This window comes from Triturus cristatus, chromosome 2_2 (assembly GCF_964204655.1).
Source record: "Triturus cristatus chromosome 2_2, aTriCri1.1, whole genome shotgun sequence".
NCBI classification, from domain to species: Eukaryota; Metazoa; Chordata; class Amphibia; order Caudata; family Salamandridae; genus Triturus; species Triturus cristatus.
Window position 1 is genome coordinate 110,530,145 of NC_140582.1, and position 22,250 is coordinate 110,552,394.

Consider the following 22,250-nt stretch of genomic DNA (forward strand, 5'->3'; position numbering starts at 1 on the left):
CATTGACACCTGCGAACAACCTCAACGAAAAACTTTCCAAAAAGGCATGGACAACAACAAACAGCAAAGAAATAACAAACAGCCAAAAGGAACTGGCATGGCTGGCTATCCATAAAGCTTTACCTGTTAAAATCTTCCAGTACAAAAGAGGACTAGCAAAGGACCCCACATGCCCTAGAGACAATTGTGTGGCAGAAGAATCCGTACTTCATATTATCTTGAACTGCCATTTTGCACAAAAGACATGGAAAACCATAGGACCCCTATTAAAAGGGATCACAGGACAAAACAATGTGAACTATGAACTAATCCTATATGGTTTCCCCACAACATGTACCAAAGACAAGGAAAACATACTGTGGAAAATAATATTCAATCAATCAATCAATATACTTGTAAAGCGCACTACTTACCCGTGAGGGTCTCAAGGCACTGAGGGGTGGGGGGGGGGGTGCCGCTACTGCTCGAAGAGCCAGGTCTTGAGGAGTCTTCTGAAGGCGAGTAGGTCTGTGGTCTGTCGTAGGTGGGTTGGGAGGGTGTTCCAGGTTTTGGCGGCGAGGTAAGAGAAGGATCTGCCACCGGCGGTAGTACGTTGGATGCGGGGGACATCTGCGAGGGTGAGGCTGGCGGAGCGGAGCTGGCGGGTGGGGGTGTAGAAGCTAAGTCGGCTGTTCAGGTAGGCTGGTCCGGCGTTGTGGAGTGCTTTGTGTGCATGGGTGAGGAGCTTGAAGGTGATCCTCTTGTTGATGGGGAGCCAGTGCAGGTCTCTCAGGAGGGGGGTGATGTGGCTGCAGCGGGGGGCGTTGACGATCAGTCGGGCAGAGGCGTTTTGGATGCGTTGTAGCCGCCGTTGGTGTTTGGCTGGGATTCCTGCATAGAGTGCGTTGCCGTAGTCCAGTCTGCTGCTGACGAGGGCCTGTGTCACTGTTCTTCTTGTATCGGTCGGGATCCATTTGTAGATCTGGCGGAGCAAGCGTAGGGTGTTGTAGCAGGAGGAGGAGACGGCGTTGACTTGCTTGGACATGTAGAGGGAGGAGTCGAGGATGAATCCTAGGTTGCGTGCGTGGTCGGTTGGTGTCGGTGCTGTCCCTAGAGCGGTCGGCCACCAGGAGTCGTCCCAGACTGAGTGGGTGTGTCCGAGGATGAGGACCTTCGTCTTGTGCGAGTTCAGTTTCAGACGGCTGCTCCTCATCCAGTCGGCGATGGCCTTCATGTCCTCGTGAATGTTGGTTTTGGCGGTGTGGGAGTCCTTGGTGAGGGAGAGGATGAGCTGGGTGTCGTCGGCATAGGAGATGATGTTGAGGTTGTGGTGGCGGGCCACTTGTGCGAGGGGGGCCATGTAGATGTTGAACAGCGTCGGGCTGAGGGATGAGCCCTGGGGGACGCCGCAGATGATGTCGGTGTCTTCTGACCGAAAAGGTGGGAGGCGGACGCTCTGGGTTCTGCCGGAGAGGAAGGATGTGGTCCAGTCAAGGGCCTTCTCTTGGATTCCGGCTTCTTGGAGGCGTGTCTTTAGGGTGCGGTGGCAGACCATGTCGAATGCGGCTGACAGGTCCAGGAGAATGAGGGCTGATGTTTCGCCGTTGTCCAGTTGGCGTCTGATGTCATCAGTGGCGGCGATGAGGGCTGTCTTGGTGCTGTGGTTTCGTCTGAATCCAGATTGGGACGGGTCCAGGATGTTGTTGTCTTCTAGGTGGCAGGTCAGTTGAATGTTGACGATTTTCTTGATGACCTTTGCCAGGAACGGGAGCAGGGAGATGGGTCGGAAGTTCTTGAGGTCCTTGGGGTCCGCCTTGGGCTTTTTGAGGAGGGCGTTGATTTCGGCGTGCTTCCAGCTTTCCGGAAATGTCGCTTTTTCGAAGGAGATGTTGATGACCTTCCGTAGTTGGGGTGCGATGGCCGCGTCTGCTTTGTTGAATACGTGGTGTGGGCATGGGTCTGACGGAGATCCTGAGTGGATGGAGTTCATGATCTTGCGTGTCTCGTTGTCGTTGGTGTTGGCCCAGGAGGTCAGGCAGTTGGCGCTGTTGGTGATTGCGAGGGGGGTGGAGTCGTGCATCGTTGGAGCGGTCGTGGAGTTGAAGCTGTCGTGGATGTCAGTGATCTTGCGGTGGAAGAAGATGGCCAGTGAGTCGCACAGTTCTTGTGAGGGCGGGATGTCGTTGGCGCTGGCGTCAGGATTGGAGAGTTCTTTCACGACGCGGAAGAGCTCTTTGCTGTTGTGTCTGTTGTTATCCAGGTGATCTTTGAAGGAGGATCTCTTGGCTAGTCTGATGAGGTGGTGATGCCTGCGGGTGGCGTCCTTGTGGGCTGCGTGGTTTTCTGGCGTTCGTTTGTGGAGCCATTTCTTCTTCAGCTTACTGCAGGCGCGTTTGGAGGTCAGGAGCTCGTCGGTGAACCAGGTGGCTCTCCTGCTGGCGTGGCTGTTGGATGGTCTCTTGAGTGGGACGAGGGTGTTGACGCAGTCGTCTATCCACTGTCGGAGGTTGCGGGCTGCGGCGTCAGGGCAGGTGGGGTTTGTAGGTGGGTTCTGGGCGAGGGTGGTGGTCAACTGGTGTTCGGTGACTTTGTTCCAGCAGCGGCGCGGCAGCTGTTGGGTGGGTTGGTGCGTGGTTGGTTTTTTGAAGGTGAAGTGGATGCAGCGGTGGTCGGTCCAGTGGGGTTCGGAGGTGTGGTTGAAGGCAATGTGGGTGCTTGTGGAGAAGACGGCGTTCAGCGTGTGGCCTGCGGCGTGGGTGGGTGCGGTGACGAGATGTCTGAGGCCGAGGTTAGCGAGGTTTTCGATCAGAGTGGCGGAGTTAGCATCGTTGTTGTTCTCGAGGTGGAAATTCAGGTCCCCGAGGAGGATGTAGTCTGTGGAGGCGTGTGCGTGGGTGCTGGCGAGGTCGGCGATGGAGTCGCTGAACTGAGCCCGGGGTCCGTGTGGTCTGTAGATGAGTGTTCCTCTGAGGGTGGTGTTGGGGTCGGTGTGGATCCGGAAGTGCAGGTGTTCGGCGGTGTTGAGGGTGTCGTCTGCGTGGGTGGTGACCTTGAGGGTGGACTTGTAGACGACGGCTATTCCTCCTCCGATTCCATTGGCGCGGCCCCTACGGGTGATCTTGTAGCCGTCCGGGATGGCTATAGCGATGTCGGGTGCCGAGGAGTTGTTCCACCAGGTCTCGGTGAGGAAGGCCACATCTGGGGCGAGGGTGTCGAGCAGATCCCAGAGCTCGACGGCGTGTTTGCGTGCGGAGCGGGTGTTGAGCAGAATGCAGCGAGGTGGTTGGGTCCAGTTCTAGGAGGTTTGGTGAGTCTGTCGCAGGTGAAGCTGCAGGTGCGGCAGGAGAAGGGTCCGTGGGTCCGTTTCGGGGCAGCCTGGAAGCAGGTGTTGTGTCGGCCGGCGTGAGTGCGTGGAGGGAGTCGGCGTCGTATCTGCGTCTGGCGTCGTGGCGAGCGTGGGGTCCAGAAGTTCTGGCGCTGGGCATGGTCCAGGCGCGGACGGGCGCAGACGGGCTTGCCTTAGGCGCGCCTCCATTAAGAAGGGGGCGAGGGAGGGCACGCAGCTGGGACGGGGAGCGGGTGGTGAATCAGGCGCGGGGGACGGGGCCGCATGGGAGGCAGCGGCGGGAGCGGGAGAGCGCAAAAAACGGCGGGAAAGGCAGGAATCACAGAGGCAGCAAGGAGGACGCTGACACGGTGGGGGAGCGACCTGGCCTGTGAACAGGGTCGAGGGTCACTCCCTTAGTGTGCAGCGGCCTCCATTAAGAAGGGGGCAGGGGAGGGAGCAGCAGCAGGGAGGGGGAGCGGGTGGTGAATCAGGCGTGGGGGCGGGGCTGCAGGGTAGGCAGCGGCGGGAGCGGGAGAGTGCAAAAAACTGCGGGAAAGGCAGGAATCACAGAGGCAGCAAGGGGGACGCTGACGCGGTGGGTGAGCGACCTGGCCTGTGAACAGGGTCGAGGGTCGCTCCCTTAGTGCGCAGCGGCCTCCATTAAGAAGGGGGCGAGGGAGGGAGGAGCAGCTGGGAGGGGGAGCGGGTGGCGAATCAGGCACGGGGCAGGGCCACAGGGGAGGCAGCGGCAGGAGCAGGAGAGCACGAAAAACGGCTGGAAAGGCAGGAACCACAGAGGCAGCAAGGGGGACGCTGACGCGGTGGGGGAGCGACCTGGCCTGTGAACAGGGTCGAGGGTCGCTCCCTTAGTGCACTGCGGCCTCCATTAAGAAGGGGGGCAAGGGAGGGAGGAGCAGCTGAGAGGGGGAGCGGGTGGCAAATCAGGCGTGGGGGGCAGGGCCGCAGGGGAGGCAGCGGCGGGAGCGGGAGAGCCCGAAAAACAGCGGGAAAGGCAGGAATCACAGAGGCAGCAAGGGGGACGCTGACGCGGTGGGGGAGCGACCTGGCCTGTGCAAAAGAAAGCTTATGGCCTATTAGAAACCTTGTAGTCTTCCAACACAAGAATTTTTATATCAAAGACTGTATACATATTGCATTAGATAAAGTAATGATGTTTTACTATGCAGATATTAAAAAACATGGCAAACAAAAAGCTGTGGGAATATGGAAACAAAAAAATTGGGCAGACTGGGTGACATAAACTTTGGAAAACACTTTAGCATAAAGGTGTATTTCCTCTATGAAACATATATCTCGATGGAAAACTGACAGGTTTTTGCCTGCGTGCATCACCTAGTCAATTACACCAACATAAATGGGATTGGTTGATCTGTATCTGTAAACAAACAAATATTTTAAATAAAGTATAGTTTTACAACAACAAAAAAATCCACCCTACCCATAATGCCTTGCATACAAGACCGTACATTCTATCTATTAAATTAGTAGCTTTGAAATGTGACAAAAGAATTATTATATTAATTCTGGATTAGGTTGTACTTTATGTGGAGCTGATGAAGGGAAATTTATAGAAGGTCAAATTTAGATGTGTAAGTGCAGTACTGGAATCTGCGTCTAGATGTCCATAGTGAGCATGATAAACTTTGAATATATAGTAAATCCACTCTACCCATAATGCATTGCGTGGAAAACAGTACGCTAGTACATTCAATATATACAATTAGTAGCTTTGAAATATGATGCAAAAATTACATTAATTCCGGATTAGGTTGTACTGATGAAGGGAAATTTATAGAAGGTCTAATATCAACGAGTAAGTGCAGTATCGCAATCTGTGCTTAGATGTCCCTAGTGAGCATCAAACCTTTGGTCACATATGTTACTTCTTTTAAACATTCCATGCAAGAGAGTACCATGAGTACATTTAAATAGCTATAATAAGTGACAAAGCAATTGTTATATTAATTCTGATTAAATTGTACTCTATGTGGAGCTGATGAAGAAGTTTTTTTTTAAGGAGGTCTAATATAAATGCGAGATGGGTAGGTGCAGTACCACGAGCTGTGCCTATATGTCCCTAGTGAGCATGATAAACTTTGAAGATATGGTAAATCCACCCTACCCATTATGCATTGCATGGAAGACAGTACCACAGTACATTCAATATATACAATAAGTAACTTTGAAATGTGACAAAAGAATTATTTTATAAATTTCGGATTAGGTTGTACTCTATGTGAAGCTGATGAAGGGAAATTTATAGAAGGTCTGCGCCTAGAGGTCCATAGTGAGCATCAAACTTTTTGGTCACATATGGTACTCCCCTAATGCATTGCATGCAAGACAGTACCACAAGTACATTCAACTAGCTGTGTCCATATATACAATTAATAGCTTTGAAATGAGCCAAAACTATTATTATATTAATTTCTGATTATGTTGCACTCTATATGGAGCTGATGAAGGGAAATTTATAGAAGGCCAAATATAAATCTGAGATGTGTAGATGCAGTACCCCAAGCTGTGCCTAGATGTCCCTAGTGAGCATCATAAAGTCTGAAGATATGGTAAATACACACAATCCATAATGCATTGCATAGAAGGCAGTCCCCAAATACATTAAATATGTACAATTAGAAGCTTTCAAATGTGACAAAATAATTATTATATTAATTCTGGATTAGGTTGTAATCTATGTGGAGCTGACAAAGGGGAAATTTGGTGTAATACAAATGTGAGATGTGTAGGTGCAATACTGCAAGCTGCGGCTAGATGTCCTAGTGAGCATGATACATTTTGAAAATATGGTTAATCCATTTTATCCATAATGCCTTGCATGGAAGACACTTCCAAGAGTCCATTTAAACAGCTATGTCCATATAATCACTTAATTGCTTTGAAATGTGACAACACAATTGTTATATTAATTCCGGATTAGGTTGTATTCTGTGTGGAGCTGATGAAGGGAAATTTATAGAAGATCTACTATAAATGTGAGATGTGTTGCTGCAGTATGTCCCTAGTGTGCATCATAAATCTTGAAGATATGGTAAATCCATATTATCCATTATGCCTTGCATGCAACACAGTTCCTTCAATACATACAATTAATCGCTTTGAATTAATTATTATGTTAATTCTTGATTACGTTACGCTCTATGTGGAGCTGATGAAGGGAAATTTATAAAAGATCTAACATGGATGTGTAGGTGCAGTACTGAAAGCTGTGCCTAGATGTCCTAGTGAGCATGATAAATTTTATAGATATGGTAAATCCACCCTACCCATAATGCCTTGCATGCAAGACAGTACCTTCAATATATACTTAGATGCTTTGAAATGTGATAAAAGAATTATATTAATTCCGGATTAGGTTGTACTTTATGTGGAGCTGATGAAGGGAAATTTATAGAAGGTCTAATAGATGTGTAGGTGCAGTACGGCAAGCTGTGCCTAGAGGTCCCTAGTGAGCATCAACCTTTTGTCACATATGGTACTCCCGTAATGTATTGCATGCAAGACAGTGCCACAAGTACATTCAAATAGCTATGTCCATATATACAATTAATCGCTACGCAATGTGACAAAGCAATTGTTATATTTATTCTGTTTAAGTTGTATTCTATGTCGAGCTGATCAAGAGAACATTATAGAAGGTCTAATATAAATGTTAGATGTGTAAGTGAAGTACGGAAACATGTGCCTAGATGGCCCTAGTGAACCTGCTTAGTAACCCCTGGGCTAGTAGGCTGAGTGAGTTGGGCGGGATAGAAGGCTAGGGTGGCTGGTGTGGAAGGCTGGCTTGACCGGCTGACTGTGGGCTTGACGGGTAGATCCCCCCAAAAAAGAAAAAAATCTGTTCTTATCAGTTTGAAAGCACAATTTTTTGCGCTAGTAAAATTTGATTTTGACAGTGCTATGATTTCGACTTGGAAGTGAATAAATGTGCTTTATGCAAATTTTGCGACGCCCCGACGTGCTTTTAATTAAGCCGAATGAGGGACACCAGAGTGCTGGTGTCAGTTTGTTCATTAGGAACACAGAACAGAACCCCCCAAGGACCTGTGGTCAGCGTTAGAGCATCGGTAATGTTGCGCTCTCTCACTCTCTCTTTCCTGGCATTTGGGTGGAGGCCTAAAAAAAACCTCCTAACACCCTTCACAGGCCTGTATAGTACCCAGACCTCTGGCAAGGGAATATATGCTTAGGTGGCAACACCTATAACACTGCCTTAACTCTAGGGAGTGACTGGACAGTGGTTCTTGCACTGCAGATCATTGAGGTCTGTTGGGAGACACTCCGGTGGCAACCCCAGAAACTTACCGGTAAACCCAAAAATCCCCCAAAATGGAGGAAATGGAAACTGGAGTCCCAGTAAACATCCCAGAAGGCATCCCCTCACTGGATGCCCAAAACCCCAACCCCCCCGCCACCTGGGGAGAGCAGCACAGGGGCAAGTAAGGGCGGACCTGCAGAAGCAGGCACCAGCGCTGGGAAGGCTGGTGCCTCAGGGCCTCAGGCCTCAGGGCCAAAAGCCCCCGGACCCAAAGCTCCAGGGCCAAAAATAGGTGCACCTGAACCCCCCAAAGCTGCTAAACCAGGGACTGGATGGAAAGGGGAGGCAGGGACCAGGCAAGGGACAGCACCCGAACCCTTCAATGGGTACAACGTCACCCACTGGCATGCCCAGGTCATGCGGTGGGAGATGAAAGACAAGACAGGGTCCAGACTGGACAGACCCACGTTTTTTAGCAAGGTTCTCCAACCAGCAGGAGTCCCAGTGGCCAACGTACTGAGCTGCCAGGCTTCTGCCTCAGGCATGATCTTTCTCCTGAGCTTCGTCACCCAGGCCCTCTTTTGGAAGTACTGGGACTTCTTCCTGGCAAAAGAGAAATAGGCACCCTACAGCAAGTTCACCCTGATGACAGAATTGGCGCCGGAGACCTCGGAGAAGAGGGTGACGGTCGAGATGACCAACCCACACATCCCAGACAAGGACATCGCGTCGCTTCTCAGGAGGTACGGCACCATCCAGACAGGGCCCACAAAGGTCAGAGACGCCGATGGAGTTTGGAACACGACCTGGCGAGCAACCATCGAACTCCACAAAGATCCTAAAGGGAGGGACGGGTTGCAACACCCACCGGCAACCTTCTACCTAGGTGCAGACGAAGGGAAGATCCGCTACCCGGGACACCCTTTCACCTGCAGGAAGTACGAAGGAGTGGACATGCTGGCAAAGACTGCCCAAAGATGTTTTGCAGGATCTGTAAGCAGTCTGGACACGAAGCAGGCACATGCAAGGGGATCAGGATCTGCAACCTCTGTGGAGGTGAGGGCCACTCCTACTACCAATGCCCCAAGTCTGACCTGCCAAAGAGATACGCAGCGGCAGCCGCATGGAACCCAACCTGGAGACACACCAGACCAAAAGTCTCCCCAGCAGCCAACGCACGACTGAACACCCTCCTGACAGAAGCCAGAAACGAGGCTGCAAAGACACCAGCAGCACCCAAGAAGGGAGACAAGGAAAGCCAAGTTCCAGTGAACCCGACACCCACAGGAACAGGCACGAAGAACCCAGAGGACCTCAAGGCGGGACCAGTTGCAGCGGAGGGCCCAGCACCACCGACTGAGACGGCACCACCCCAGGAAGTCCACCAACCCATGGGAGGCCCCGAGGACGGAGCACCACAAGGAGCCCCACCGGAGGAAGCCCCAGCAGAAACAACCCCAGCGCCGGAACCAGAGGACAAGGAAGTGGAAACGGAGGTAGAAGACTCTGCAAAGGCAAAAGGGAAAGAAGAGAGGAAGAAGAAAAAGAAGAAGACGAAGGGGAAATACGAGGACAGCAGCGGAGACGAGGACGACAGGCTCCAGGAGTCATGGAGCCAGGTTCGATCCCAGACGCTGCACCAAAAAGCCACTAAAGACAGAGAAGAGGCGAAGGAGCAGAGGCGCACCAGCGCCAGAATCCAGAAGGCGGCCTCGCACGGAACACCGCAACCCGGACTCAAGCCGGAGACACTGGAGGAAGGGACAACACCAGAAAAAGCCCCCCAGCGAGTTAATGCCCACAAAAGAAAGATGCCAGCCAGAGAGGACTTCCTGGTCAGCAAGAAGGTGAACACAGCAGGCACCACCGAAGAAGAGGAAGACGATGCCGGCGCCGTCATCCTAGTAAGCGACACCGAGAGTAACGGGAACAATGCAGAAATGGAGGATGATGAAGACAAAGGGTTAGTGGAAATCCATTCGGTTCTCCAGGAACTCCACCATCACCTCTCCATGGTGACGCCACCACCGGAAGCAGCACAATGGACCCCAGAAGTAGGAACAGAAGTGTCCATTGAGAGCACCGAGCATGCCCCGGAAGAAAGGGGAGAGCAGGGCCAACAGGGGGTCCAAGACCCAAGTGAAGCACCCCAGGGCCTTCAACCCCAGTAGGTTCAGAACCAGATACTGACCGATAGCGCAGAGACAATGGCGATATCATTGTTCAAACGTCAGAAGCATGAAGGATCAGGTCAGGCGGGTCGGTACGTTGTGCATCCTGGCCACCCAGAACCAAGATATCTGCTTTCTGCAGGAATACGGGATTCCGTACGCCCAGTCGTACAGCCAGCTTAAACGGCAGTGGACACACGTGCCATCTTTCTGGTCTGATGGGAACGATTGCAAATCGTCTGGAGTGGCCATTCTAATCAGGGGAAGGCAGTTCACCGTGGACAAGGTCACCAAGCAGGTCAACGGCAGAGTGCTGGTCGTAGATGGCTCGTGGGCTGGTGAGCCTGTTATCCTCATCAATGTCTATGCCCCCCCGGAGAAGAATGAGCGACTCGAGACGTTCAGGGTGCTCAGGATGCAACTCGTGACCTCCTGAACCATTCTGATGGGTGGTGATTTCAACTGCATAGTAGAGCTGGATGGACGCAGTGGGTCTGGCTCTGCAGGGATGGACGTGACGTCCAGGCTGTTGGTGGAGATGATAGGTGAGGTGTCCCTCCAAGATACCTTCGGGAGCATGGGACCGAACATCAGGAATTTCTCCTGGAGTAGGCCGGATGGATCCGTGCGTTCACGGATCGACTTCCTATTCACCTCCCCAACAGTAAAGCCTGGGTAAAGCTCCATGGTCGCCGTCCACTTCTCTGACCACAGAGCAGTCAGTTTTGAGGGGGAACTTGCAGGGAAGTTCCCAGCTGGACCAGGATCCTGGAAACTGAACTGCACTTTGTTGGAAAACGAGGAGTTAGTGGCGAACCTCAGAACCGCGTACATAGAGTGGAGGGACAAGAAGGACCTCTTTCACTCCGCCAGCGAGTGGTGGGAATGGGTGAAGGACAGGTTCCGAAGCTTCTTCCAGGATGCAAGCAGAGCTGCTGCACGGGAAAAGAAGAGGACGTTCAGGAAACTACAGAGCAAACTGCAGCAACTGTACTAACTCGAGCTTGGGGGATGGGACGTGGGTGACGACTTGGAGGAAACCCGAAAAGAGATCGCAGAGCACTTTAGGGAGGAATCCAAGAAAATCATCTTCCGGACCAGACCCGAGAACCTAGAGAAGGACGAGAAATGCAACTCGTTCTTCTTCAAGAAACTTCACTCGACCCACACACCGCTGGTTGAGCTTCGGGACTCGGAGGGCAACCTTCAAGGTGAGAAGGAGGAAGTAATGAAAGTCGTAACAGACTTTTACGGCGAACTCTACTCACCGAAGTTGTCAGAGAGAGACCAGGCGGACAGTTTCCTAGGGGGGATCTCGAAGACACTGGGTCCAGAAGAGAGAGAGGGCCTGAACGCGCCCTTCACCCTGGAAGAGCTGCACTTGGCCGCCACGACCTCCAAGAGAGGCAAGACGCCCGGGAATGACGGTCTCCCAGTGGAACTTTATGTCGAACTGTGGGATCTGATTGGGCCAGACTTGCTGGACCTCTACGAGGAAATGGAGGGCAAGGGCAGTATGCCGCAATCCCTGCGTGAGGGCATGATAACACTTTTGTAGAAACAGAAGGGAGAGAGAGAAGACCTCAAGAACTGGAGGCCCATCTCTCTCCTCAATGTGGACTACAAGATTCTCGCAAAGGTGATGGCCAACCGCCTAAAGAAAGTGATAGTGAAGATAGTCCACCCTGACCAGTCCTGTGGGATACCGGGACGGCAGATTGCGGACAGTCTGGGCCATGTCCGGGACACGATCGAGTACGTCAAGGGCCGCAAGGTCCCGACGGCCTTGGTCAGCCTGGACCAGGAAAAGGCGTTCGACCGCGTTTCCCATGAGTTCATGGACCGGACACTCAGAGCTCTGGGACTGGGTGACTTCTTCTGTGACGTGGTGAAAACAATGTATAGAGACATCTCCAGCACGGCATTGGTAAATGGCTGGAGAACTGACTTGTTCCCCATCCTGTCTGGGGTGAGGCAGGGCTGCCCGCTATCTCCCCTTCTGTTCATCTGTGTGATCGAACTCCTCGTCGAGCGCATCCGGCAGAACAGGAACATCAGAGGAGTGAAGGTACCAGGGAGCGGAGGACGAGGAGAAGTGAAGTGCTCCCTCTACATGGACGACGTCTCCGTTTTCTGCGCAGATGGACCGTCTGTGAAGGAGCTAGAGAGGACTTGTATCGAGTTTGGGAAGGCGTCTGGAGCAAAGATCAACAGCGCCAAGTCAGAAACCCTGCTCTTCGGACACTGGACCCCCACCCGAGACCCACTGCCGTTCCCCATCAAGCAGGACTTCCTGAAGATCCTTGGAGTCTGGTTCGGTGGAGAAGGTGCAGCAGAGAAGACCTGGGAGGAAAGACTAGCAAAGACAAGGCAGAAGCTGGGACTCTGGAGCCTCCGGAAGCTGACGATCGAAGGGAAGTCTTTGGTCCTGCGGAACGAGACCCTGCCAGTGCTCCAGTACGTCGCTCAAGTATGGCCAGTGCAGACTAGAACAGCTAAGGCCATCACAAGAATGATCTTCTACTTCATCTGGAGCTCGAAGATGGACAGAGTGAAGAGGGCAGTGATGTTCAAGACCCACGACAAGGGAGGCAAAGGAGTGCCAGACATCGCCACCATCCTGAGGGGGACCTTCGTGTGCCACTACGTGAGGAACACCCTGATGTCCAAAGATGAGAGTCACGCCGGCTTTCTGATGGCACGCTTCGTCCTACTACCAACATGGAGGCGCCTTGGATGGGCAGAGTGGGTGAGTGCTGTCCCGTACAACTGGGAGACCCCGTGGTTCTACAAGGAAGCGGAGAAGTTTGTGCGAGAGTATGACTGTGTGGCAGTTCGCCCCGTCATGTGGACTCCAAGACTTCTCCAATGCCTGATACGTGCAAGAGAGATCAGTGAGCCGATCGGCGCCCTCCCCTCAGCCACAGCAGACCACGTGTGGGGAAACGTCGCATCCAAGCACCTGACGAACCAGCACAAGGACATCGCCTGGATGGCCATCCAAGGAGGACTTCCCGTGAGAGCCCATGCACGCAAGGGGGCTCAACCGATACAAGTCCTGCCCAAGAGGGTGCACCGTGGACGAGACAACATACCATCTCTTCTGGGAGTGAAAGTATGCGCAGGACCTGCTGAAGGCCCTAGGCACGGAGCTTAGGGCCTGGATACCTATGACCTGCATCATCGCTGACTCTGTGATGTATGGACTATTCCCAGGGACACATGCACTACGAGACCTCCAGGGTAGCTGGAGGCTCCTGTGCTGTTTTAAAGATGTTCTCTTGTTTTTCAGAAACCGCCTGGTAGTAGCGAAAAAGGAGAAATTGGCATGCCGTAAGATGATCCACAGCCTCCTGCGAGACTACGCAGCACTGGACGGATCAGATGGAGAAAGCGACGACGAAACCTGACAAAACCCTTTGTACCCTTACACGGGGGGGCCCAGGAAGGCTCAGGCAACGACGGCGACGACAGCGGACCCAAAGGGGTCTCCAAACCCTTAACTGGCGGGGGGGCACCAAGAGGGGCCACTAAACTGTTTTTCTTCTTTTCTTCCCTTCAATCCAGGAACCAGTTTGGCGACGGGAGAGAGGAGAGGGAAGATGAAGACAGGTAGAGTAAATGTTAAAATGTACTGTATGTATTTGACTAACGTGACCTTTTCCCTTCACAGGTTAAAGGTCAACAGGATAGCTTGTGCACTTGTTGCCAAGTTTGTTACCAACGACTGACGAGCAAAAAGGGTGTTGTGGAAGGTGACGATTGATGTATCTGAACCAGAAATGACGCCCTGACAAAGGAAAAAAATAAATAAAAATCTACTCAACCCATAATGCATTGCATGGAAGTCAGTACCACAGTCCAGTCAATATATACAATTAGTAGATTTGAAATGTGATTTTTTTTAAATTATTTCTTGATTAGGTTGTACTCAGTCTATGTAGATCTGATGAAGGGAAGTTTATAGAAGGTCTAATACAGATTTGCAGATGCAGTGCTGCAAGCTCAACCAAGAGGTCCTTAGTAAACATCAAACATTTTGTTAGATATGGTACTCTCCTAATGCATTGTATGCAAGACAGTACCACAAGTATATTCAAATAGGTATGTCCAAATATGCAATTAATAGCTTTGAAATGTGACCAACAATTATTATGTTAATTCAGGATAGGGTTATAGTTTATGTGAAGCTGAAGAAGGGACATTTTTAGAAAGTCTAATATAAATGTGAGATGTGTAGGTGCAGTACCGCAAGCTGTGCCTAGAAGTTGTCCCTAGTGAGCATCATAAACTTTGAAGATATGGTAAATCCACCCTACCCATTATGCCTTGCATGCAAGACAGTTACACAGTATATTGAGTATATACAATTTGTAGTTTTGAAATGTTACTAAAGAAATATTATATTAATTCTGGGTTAGGTTGTACTCTATGTGCAGCTGATGAAGGCAAATTTATAGAAGGTCTAACATAGATGTGTAGGTGTGTACCACATGCTGCCTAGATGGCCCTAGTGAGCATCAAATGTTTTGTTACATGTGGTACTCCCCTAGTGCATTGCATGCAAGACAGTACCACAGATATGTTCAAATATCTATATATACAATTAATAGCTATGAAATGTGACAAACTAATTAAATTATGATCAAATTGTACTCTATGTGGAGATAATAGAGGAAAATGTATAGAAGGTATACTATAAAAATGAGATTTGTAAGTGCAGTACTGCAAGCTACGCCTAGATGTCCCTAGTGAGTATGATAAACTTTGAGGAGATGGTAAATCCACCCTACCTATAATGCATTGCATGGAAGACAGTACCACAGTACATTCAATATATACAAATAGTAGCTTTGAAATGTGACAACATAATTATTTTATTAATTACAGATTAGGATGTACTTTATGTGGAGCATATGAAGGGAACTTTATAGACGGTCTAAAATAGATTTGTAGAGGAGTACCACAAGCTGCGCATAGATGTCCCCAGTGAGCATCAAACTTTTGGTCACATATGGGGGCATATTATCAAAACAGGCGATAAAATTATCGCCGTTTTAGCGGCAGTTTTCTGCCGCTAAAGCGGCGATAATTTTATCGCCTGTCTTGATAATATGCCCCATGGTACTTTCCTAATGCATTTGCCTCAGGCTGAAAAATGACTGTAACGTCATACGCTTTTTAGTAGCTGGACGGCTGGACTGCTGGGCGGCTCACTGTGAAGTGGGCTGACTGGCAGACTGGCTGGATGGAGATTTTTTACGTACGTCAGCAGGCTTGGCTGGACTGCTGTGCAGGTCAGCCATGACTCACGGATAGGGCGGACGACCTCAGTGGAATGGCGGGCCCGAACGGCATGGCTGGAAGGCTAACTCGACCTCCTGTCTGCCAAAACCCTCCTAGGTCCGACCAGCACAAGGCTGACCGGCTAATGGCTGACTGCGGATTGGTTCCTCGCAGTTCGGCTGGGCTGGTTGGCTGCTGGAGGGAGGGTGGAGCTGGACAGACCGGGGAGGCTGAAAAGATAAGCGATGCCTAGTACCCCCTGGGCTAGTACGCCGAGTGATTTGGCCAGAACGGAAGGCTAGAGTGGCTGGTGTGGCATGCTGGCTTGACCTGCTGACTGAGGGCTTGACGGGTAGATACAGTTTTAAAAAAAAAAAATGCCTCAGGCTCGCAATATAACAAAAATGTGCCAAAGCAAGGGCACAACACAATTACATTTGAAGTAAATGAGGAGGAAAGAAATGTGAAAGGAATACAATACATTGTTTTTGAAATACTTGAAAAATTGTTTAAAGTGGGAATAGATCAATTAAGATGTATACAGGAATATCCCAGTAGGGAAGTGTATGGATTTAATTTTATTAACAAAGCAACAGTAAGCAACATAATGTATGGTACCATTTTTTGTTTTTTAAATGAAGATGCTATGAAGGGAATAACCATGACCAATGCAACTGTGACAAATGAAATTCCAATAATAATCCACATGTATAACCCATATGTCCCTGATCAAGATGTTGAGCTTGTTTTTACGTAAATACTGCGAAAAAATCTGAGGGGGGTGGCACCTGAAAAATTCCTTGGGAGTGTGGAATGGGAAAAGGAGGTACCTATGCACACTTAACAAGGTGAAACAGGCATGGGGAACCTCCGACACCCACCTGCTACCTTCTCTATAGGGTCAAACAAAGGGTTTCTTAACCATCCCAACCAACCAACCTTCTGTAGATCCTGCCAAACGTTTGGACACACCAAAGAAAATTGCAACGAAGAAGTACGCAAGAACTGCAATGAAACCGGGCACAAAACCTTTAAATGTCCCAAACCAAAGAGATGCAATATATGTGGGAGCGAAAAACACTGAGGGGCTCATTTATGAGTCCATGCATCACTTTTACACTGCCGGTGCGTCACTTTTTGTGATGCACCAGCGACGTAAAAATTGGACATTGTTGCACCATATTTACAAAGTGACGCATCTCGGTAGATGCGTCACTTTGTAAACCCCTGCACTACATCTGCGTCAGGTATAATGTATGTAGGGTGGGCGTTCCCACGTAAGTAAGCATTGTAGAAGTGATGCAGTGAAATCTACGAGATTTCACTGCGCCACTTCTTGGGTGCAAATGCGTCAATATCTTACGCCTGCCTCACAGCAGGCGTTAGCCTGACACAGGCCCTTTCACATGGGGCATGCCCCATGTGAAAGGACACATTGCTGGAGTTGCATCACTTTTGTGACACACTCCAGCAATGCGTCACTTTTGCGCCTACAGATACATCAGAAATACTGACGTAACTGTAACTCCTTGCGACATGATGCGTCATACTGTAAATATGACGCATCCATCATGTCTCAAGGAGGGCGCACTGAGAAGTGACGCATCGCTGCTTTCACGCAGCGATGCATCACTTCTCATAAATGAGGCCCTTATTTAATTCATGCCCCATGAGGAAAAACTCCTACGCACAGGTAACCAAAGACAAAGGAGAGAGTGCATCAACAAGCAAAAATAACTACCACTTCAATCTAATAGATCAAACAGAAGGAGCCAAACAAGATCAACAAATAGGCATAGCCTCTGACCATCTAGAAGCTTTTGTGAAACTCAGAGAAGAAATCATGAAAGACACAGAACAAAACCAACAATCAGACCCCACGAACAGTGAAAGCAGTAACACAGAACAGCTACAAGAAAATAACTCCCAAAGGCAAGAGACCAAAACGAACAACACAACCCAAGAACCACAGGGAAACAACACACCCTCTGACTCCCAAATTGTTCTAGCAGTTCAACAGATGTAGTCAGTCATAGAAAAAATAGCACACGAAAAAGAAGAGAAAACAGAGCTTGATACTCAAAACGGCATGGACGATGAAGGGTGGCAACTCCCAAAAAGCCACAAGAGAAAAGCCACAGAAACCATAAAAGACAAACTCCAAACCACGCCCAAAAAAAACAATTCCCCAAAGCAAAAGAGATAGTGGTAAAGGGGAAGTTCAGCGTGCTACAAAACCTCTCTGATGAGGAGGAGGTACAGGAGGAAACTGAGATCCAAAAAATCCAGGAATCTCAATTGCCAGCCAAATCACAGGATGCAAACAACGCCATCTTTTCTCCATTCTTAGGGATAACAGAGGAATATGATCCACTAACCTCCATAATGAATGGTGCGATGTCAGATAATCTAGATTCACCATGGTCACCATCATAAAAAAAACACATATCATGATGGGTACACAAATAATACTAATAGCGATCACACTCGCTACTTTAAACATTAGCGGATTTGGACAAAACTCACAGAAACTGACAGTAATGGAATACTGCAAAAATGTTGAGGCGGATATTATATGCTTGCAAGAATGCTCTTTAGACCTAAAAAAAGACTACGCAGAAGAAAAGAACTGGTGGACACTAGGTCCATCTGCATGGTCAGGGGGAGGGAACAGAAATGCAGGCATAGAGATCCTCTGTAAAAACAGTAATGCACAAATAACCAAGGAAACTATTATAAGTGCAGGAAGGGCAATGTTAACCACGATTAACTTGTATGGGGAAACTTTCCAAATATGTAATGTATATGCATCACCAGACAAACAAGAAAGGGAAGAATTGCTTAACATAATCAAATTTTTCCTAATAGGTTCACATCCTATCCTCCTAGTAGGGGATTTTAACTGCATTCTAACAGAAAAAGACAGAATAGGGAAAGCAACTAATTACAATCTAGACATACCAGCAAAAACACTACACACTCTGCTCAAAGAAATAAACTTAAAAGACACATACAGAGACAAACATAAGCCAGGCTCACACTTCACATGGCACTCAGACAAGGGCACCACTAAATCACATATAGATTTCATCTTCTGCAACAAAAATATCAACACCACACAATACCACATCACCCCCACATCCTTCTCAGACCACTCCTTGATAACCGCCACCTACCAGATACAAACAAACGAGAAAAGAGGGAAAGGGTATTGGAAACTGAATGTTGGACTCCTACAATAGGAAGACGTTTTAAAGGAATTTGAGGCAATATACAAAGACCTAAGGGAAAACAGTTCACATCACACATCCATGGCAGACTGGTGGGTACAAACAAAAAAACACCATAGCCACCCACTTCAAAACCATAGGGAAAAAAAGAAGCGCACAAAAGGCAGAACATTTTGACATCTTACAAGACAGGATAGCCCTCCTACACAAGTTAGATGGTCTAGGGATGAAAGTACAACAAGAAATGACAAAAGCCAAACAAGAAATGAAAACATGGTTACAGGAAAAAGGGAAAGAAACTATCTTTAAAGCTAGAGTTAAACTCTACAAAGAGGGAGAAAAATGCACCTCCTTTTTCTGTAGGAAAACACCACAAGTACACAAAGAGATTCAAGAGCTGATAGATGAGGAAGGGGAAAGTCAGGAAGGGACAGAAAAATGTAAAAAGTGGCAAAAATGTTTTATGAAAAACTGTACCAAAAAGGAAATGAAAACCATGACTTAATGTCCCAACATGTTGACCTAATTGAAAACTCTTTGTCATTAAATGAAATTGATTTTTTGAAGAAAGATCTCACAGGGGAAGAGTTCTTACAAGCTCTACAGAAATGCAACAAGCTATCGAGCCCGGGGGTGGATGGACTTCCATGGGAATTCTACAAAGTTTGCTGGCCCATCATTGCCACTGATGTAATTGAAATGTTTAATGAATGTGTACGGAACAACTCCATCCCAGACGGCTTTTGTCATGGGATAATATCTCTGATCCACAAAAAAGGACCAGAAAAAGAAATTGATAACTGGAGACAAATCTCCCTGTAAAATGTAGACTACAAACTCTTCACAAAGGTTCTAGCCAACAGGATGAAGAAAGTATCACAAACCGTAATACACGAAGATCAAACCTGTGCAGTCCCAGGCAGACAAATCTGGGATAACCTTATAACACTGAGAGATACAATCTGGTCAGCTAAAGACAGGAAAGAAACACTAGGCATCCTTGCAAATAGACTTCAATAAAGCCTTTGACAAAGTAGCACACACCTTCCTCCTACAAGTACTAAAAAAGATTGGGTTCCCCACGTCTTCGTACAAACAATAGAAACGCTATATACAAATGCAACCAGCTGTGTAAATATAAATGGATCACTGTCTAACCCCTTTTGTATCCAGACAGGAGTACATCAAGGCTGCCCTTTATCACCAGCCCTTTTCATATGCGCCCTGGAACCTTTACTGATCCAGATCAGAAAGGATAAAATCATAAGAGGGACACTAATACCAGGGGCAAAAGGGCCTGAAGCCAAATGCATTGCTTACATGGACGACCTCACAGTATTATGCAAAACATCACAAGCAGTCAGGAGAACTATTTTGTATGTACACATTTTCAGCCAAGCATCCGGCCTAACCCTAAACTAGGAGAAAACAACAGTTCTCACCATGGGCCAATGGGACAACCTAACCAAGCTACCAGTCAAGACCACCACAGAGCCCACGAAGATCTTGGGTATCCATTTCTCCCAAGACACCAAGGGGGAGAAAACTGTTAAGAAGCAACAAAAAAAGTCACAAACAAACTAGACCTCTGGTGCACGAGAAAGCTAACCCTAGAAGGGAAAATGTTGGTTACAAAAGCAGTCATACTACCGATTCTTTTATACATAGCAGTGGTTTTCCCCCAAACCAAAGCCATGCTACAAAAACTGAACAGGTTATTCTTCACCTTTCTATGGAACTCAACAGCAGAAAAACTAAAAAGAGAACTCATCTGCAAATCCTACGACAAAGGAGGAAAGAAAATTCCAAATGTCGGAGACTTCTTGCTCACTAAATACTTCATGCTAAGCTACAGAAGCCTGCACTGCAAGAACACAAAAAGTGCTGCATATATCAAAATCCACGCAGGATTTCTGTTCCACCAATTCAAACTCTATTCAGTAATAAATAAAGTTTTTGACCTCATCACCCCCCCCCCCCCCCCCAATGTATATATGCCTGGAACCCTTCATGGTGAAAAACAAAGCACTACTACAACACATTGGGGAGAAAACTACGGCAAGACAACTGACTACAGACATTGAAAATCAAGCAACAATGAATACTATCACCAAATGGTCAGAAAAAAAGACAGCTGAAACGTGGAAACAAGTAAGCTGGAAACACCTGACCAACAAGCAAAGAGACTTAGCCTGGATGGTTGTCCACAAATGCCTCCCCACCAGACAGTTCCAACACCGCAGAGGAATGGCGAGAACACCAAAATGCCCCAGAGAAAGCTGCAAACACGAAGAATCAACAACTCATCTGATGTGGAACTGACCCTATGCTCAAAAACTATGGAAAAAGCTAGGGAAACTACTGAAACACATCACCACCATGACAAACCTACAACATGAGAACATTCTCTAAGGCCTGGGTCTACCCTCCGCAGACAAGGAGATCGCATGGAAAATAATCATCGTGGGGAAAGAAACCCTGTGGCCCTCCAGGAACCTACTACTCTTCCCGCACAAACAGCTGGCCACAAATGAATGCTTAAAGTTGTGTTTTAATGAAGCAATGATATATATGTAATGTATGACATTAAACGATTGGGCCAGGCAGAAGCTAGCCAAACATGGAAATATAAAGAATGGGCCAAATGGCTAATAAAAGCATCATAATAGACCCCACAACATGGGGTAAGTCTTAATATATTAATGAAGCTAGATAGAAACCACCAAAGTACATGCCTGCGAGCACCAAACTCTGGACTGGTAAAAAGTACACCACCCTACAAGGGATTGGTTAAAATGTATCATGCACCAAAAACTTTATAAATAAAGATATATTTTTACAAAAGAATGTTTGCATGCAAGACAGTACCGCCAGTACATTCAAATAGTTATGTCAATATATACAATTAATAGCTTTGAAATGTGACACAACAATTATTATATTAATTCTGGATTAGGTTGTACTCTATGTGGATCTGATGAAAGGAAAATGTATAGAAGGTAAAATATAAATGTGAGATGTGTAGGTGCAGTACCGCAAGCTGCGCCTAGATGTCCCTGGTGAGCAACATAAACTTTGAAGATCTGGTAAATCCACCCTACCTACAATGCATTGCATGGCAGACAGTAACCTAGTACATTCAATATATGCAATTAGTATCTTTTAAATGAGACAAAATATTTATTATAATAATTCCAGATTAGGTTGTACTGTATGTGGAGCTGATGAAGGGAAATGTATAGATGGTCTAATATAGATGTCTTGGTGCAGTACAGCAAGCGGCTCCTATATATGACTATATTTTTGGTCATTATGGTACTCCTAAATGCATTGCATGCAAGATAGTAGCAGAAGTATATTCTAATATTTGTGTTTGTATATACATTTAATATCTATGAAATATGACAAAATAAATAATATATTAAGTCTGATTAAGTTATATTCTATGTGGAGTTGACGATGAGAAATTTATAGAAGAACATATGTAATATGCTATTTGTAGGTACAGTACCGCAAGCTGCTCTTAGATGATCCTAGTGAGCATGATAACATTTGAAGATATGGTAAATCTATCCTATCCATAATGCCTTGCATGCAAGACAGTACCACAGTACATTCAATACATACAATTAGTAGCCCTGAAATGTGACAAAATAATTATTTTATCAATTCCTGATTAGGTTGTACTTTATGTGGAGCTGATGAAGGGGAAATTTGTAGTAGGTTTAATATATATGTGCAGGTGCAGTACTGCAAGCTGCGTCTACAGGGCCCTAATGACCATCAAACTTTTGGACTCTTATGAAACTCTTCTAATGCATTGCATGCAAGAAACAGACAATACCACAAGTACCTTCAAACAACTATGTCCATATACACAATTAATAGCTATGGAATGTGACAAAACATTTATTCTTACTTAGTTGTACTCTATTTGGTGCCGATGAAGGGAAATTTAA

General features: G+C 47.6%; 1 pseudogene; it reads left to right on the forward strand.

The window, feature by feature from the left end:
* The first annotated feature begins 10,313 nt into the window (after positions 1 to 10,313).
* Positions 10,314 to 12,932, forward strand: LOC146861961 (uncharacterized; annotated as a pseudogene).
* The last annotated feature ends 9,318 nt before the right edge of the window (positions 12,933 to 22,250 follow it).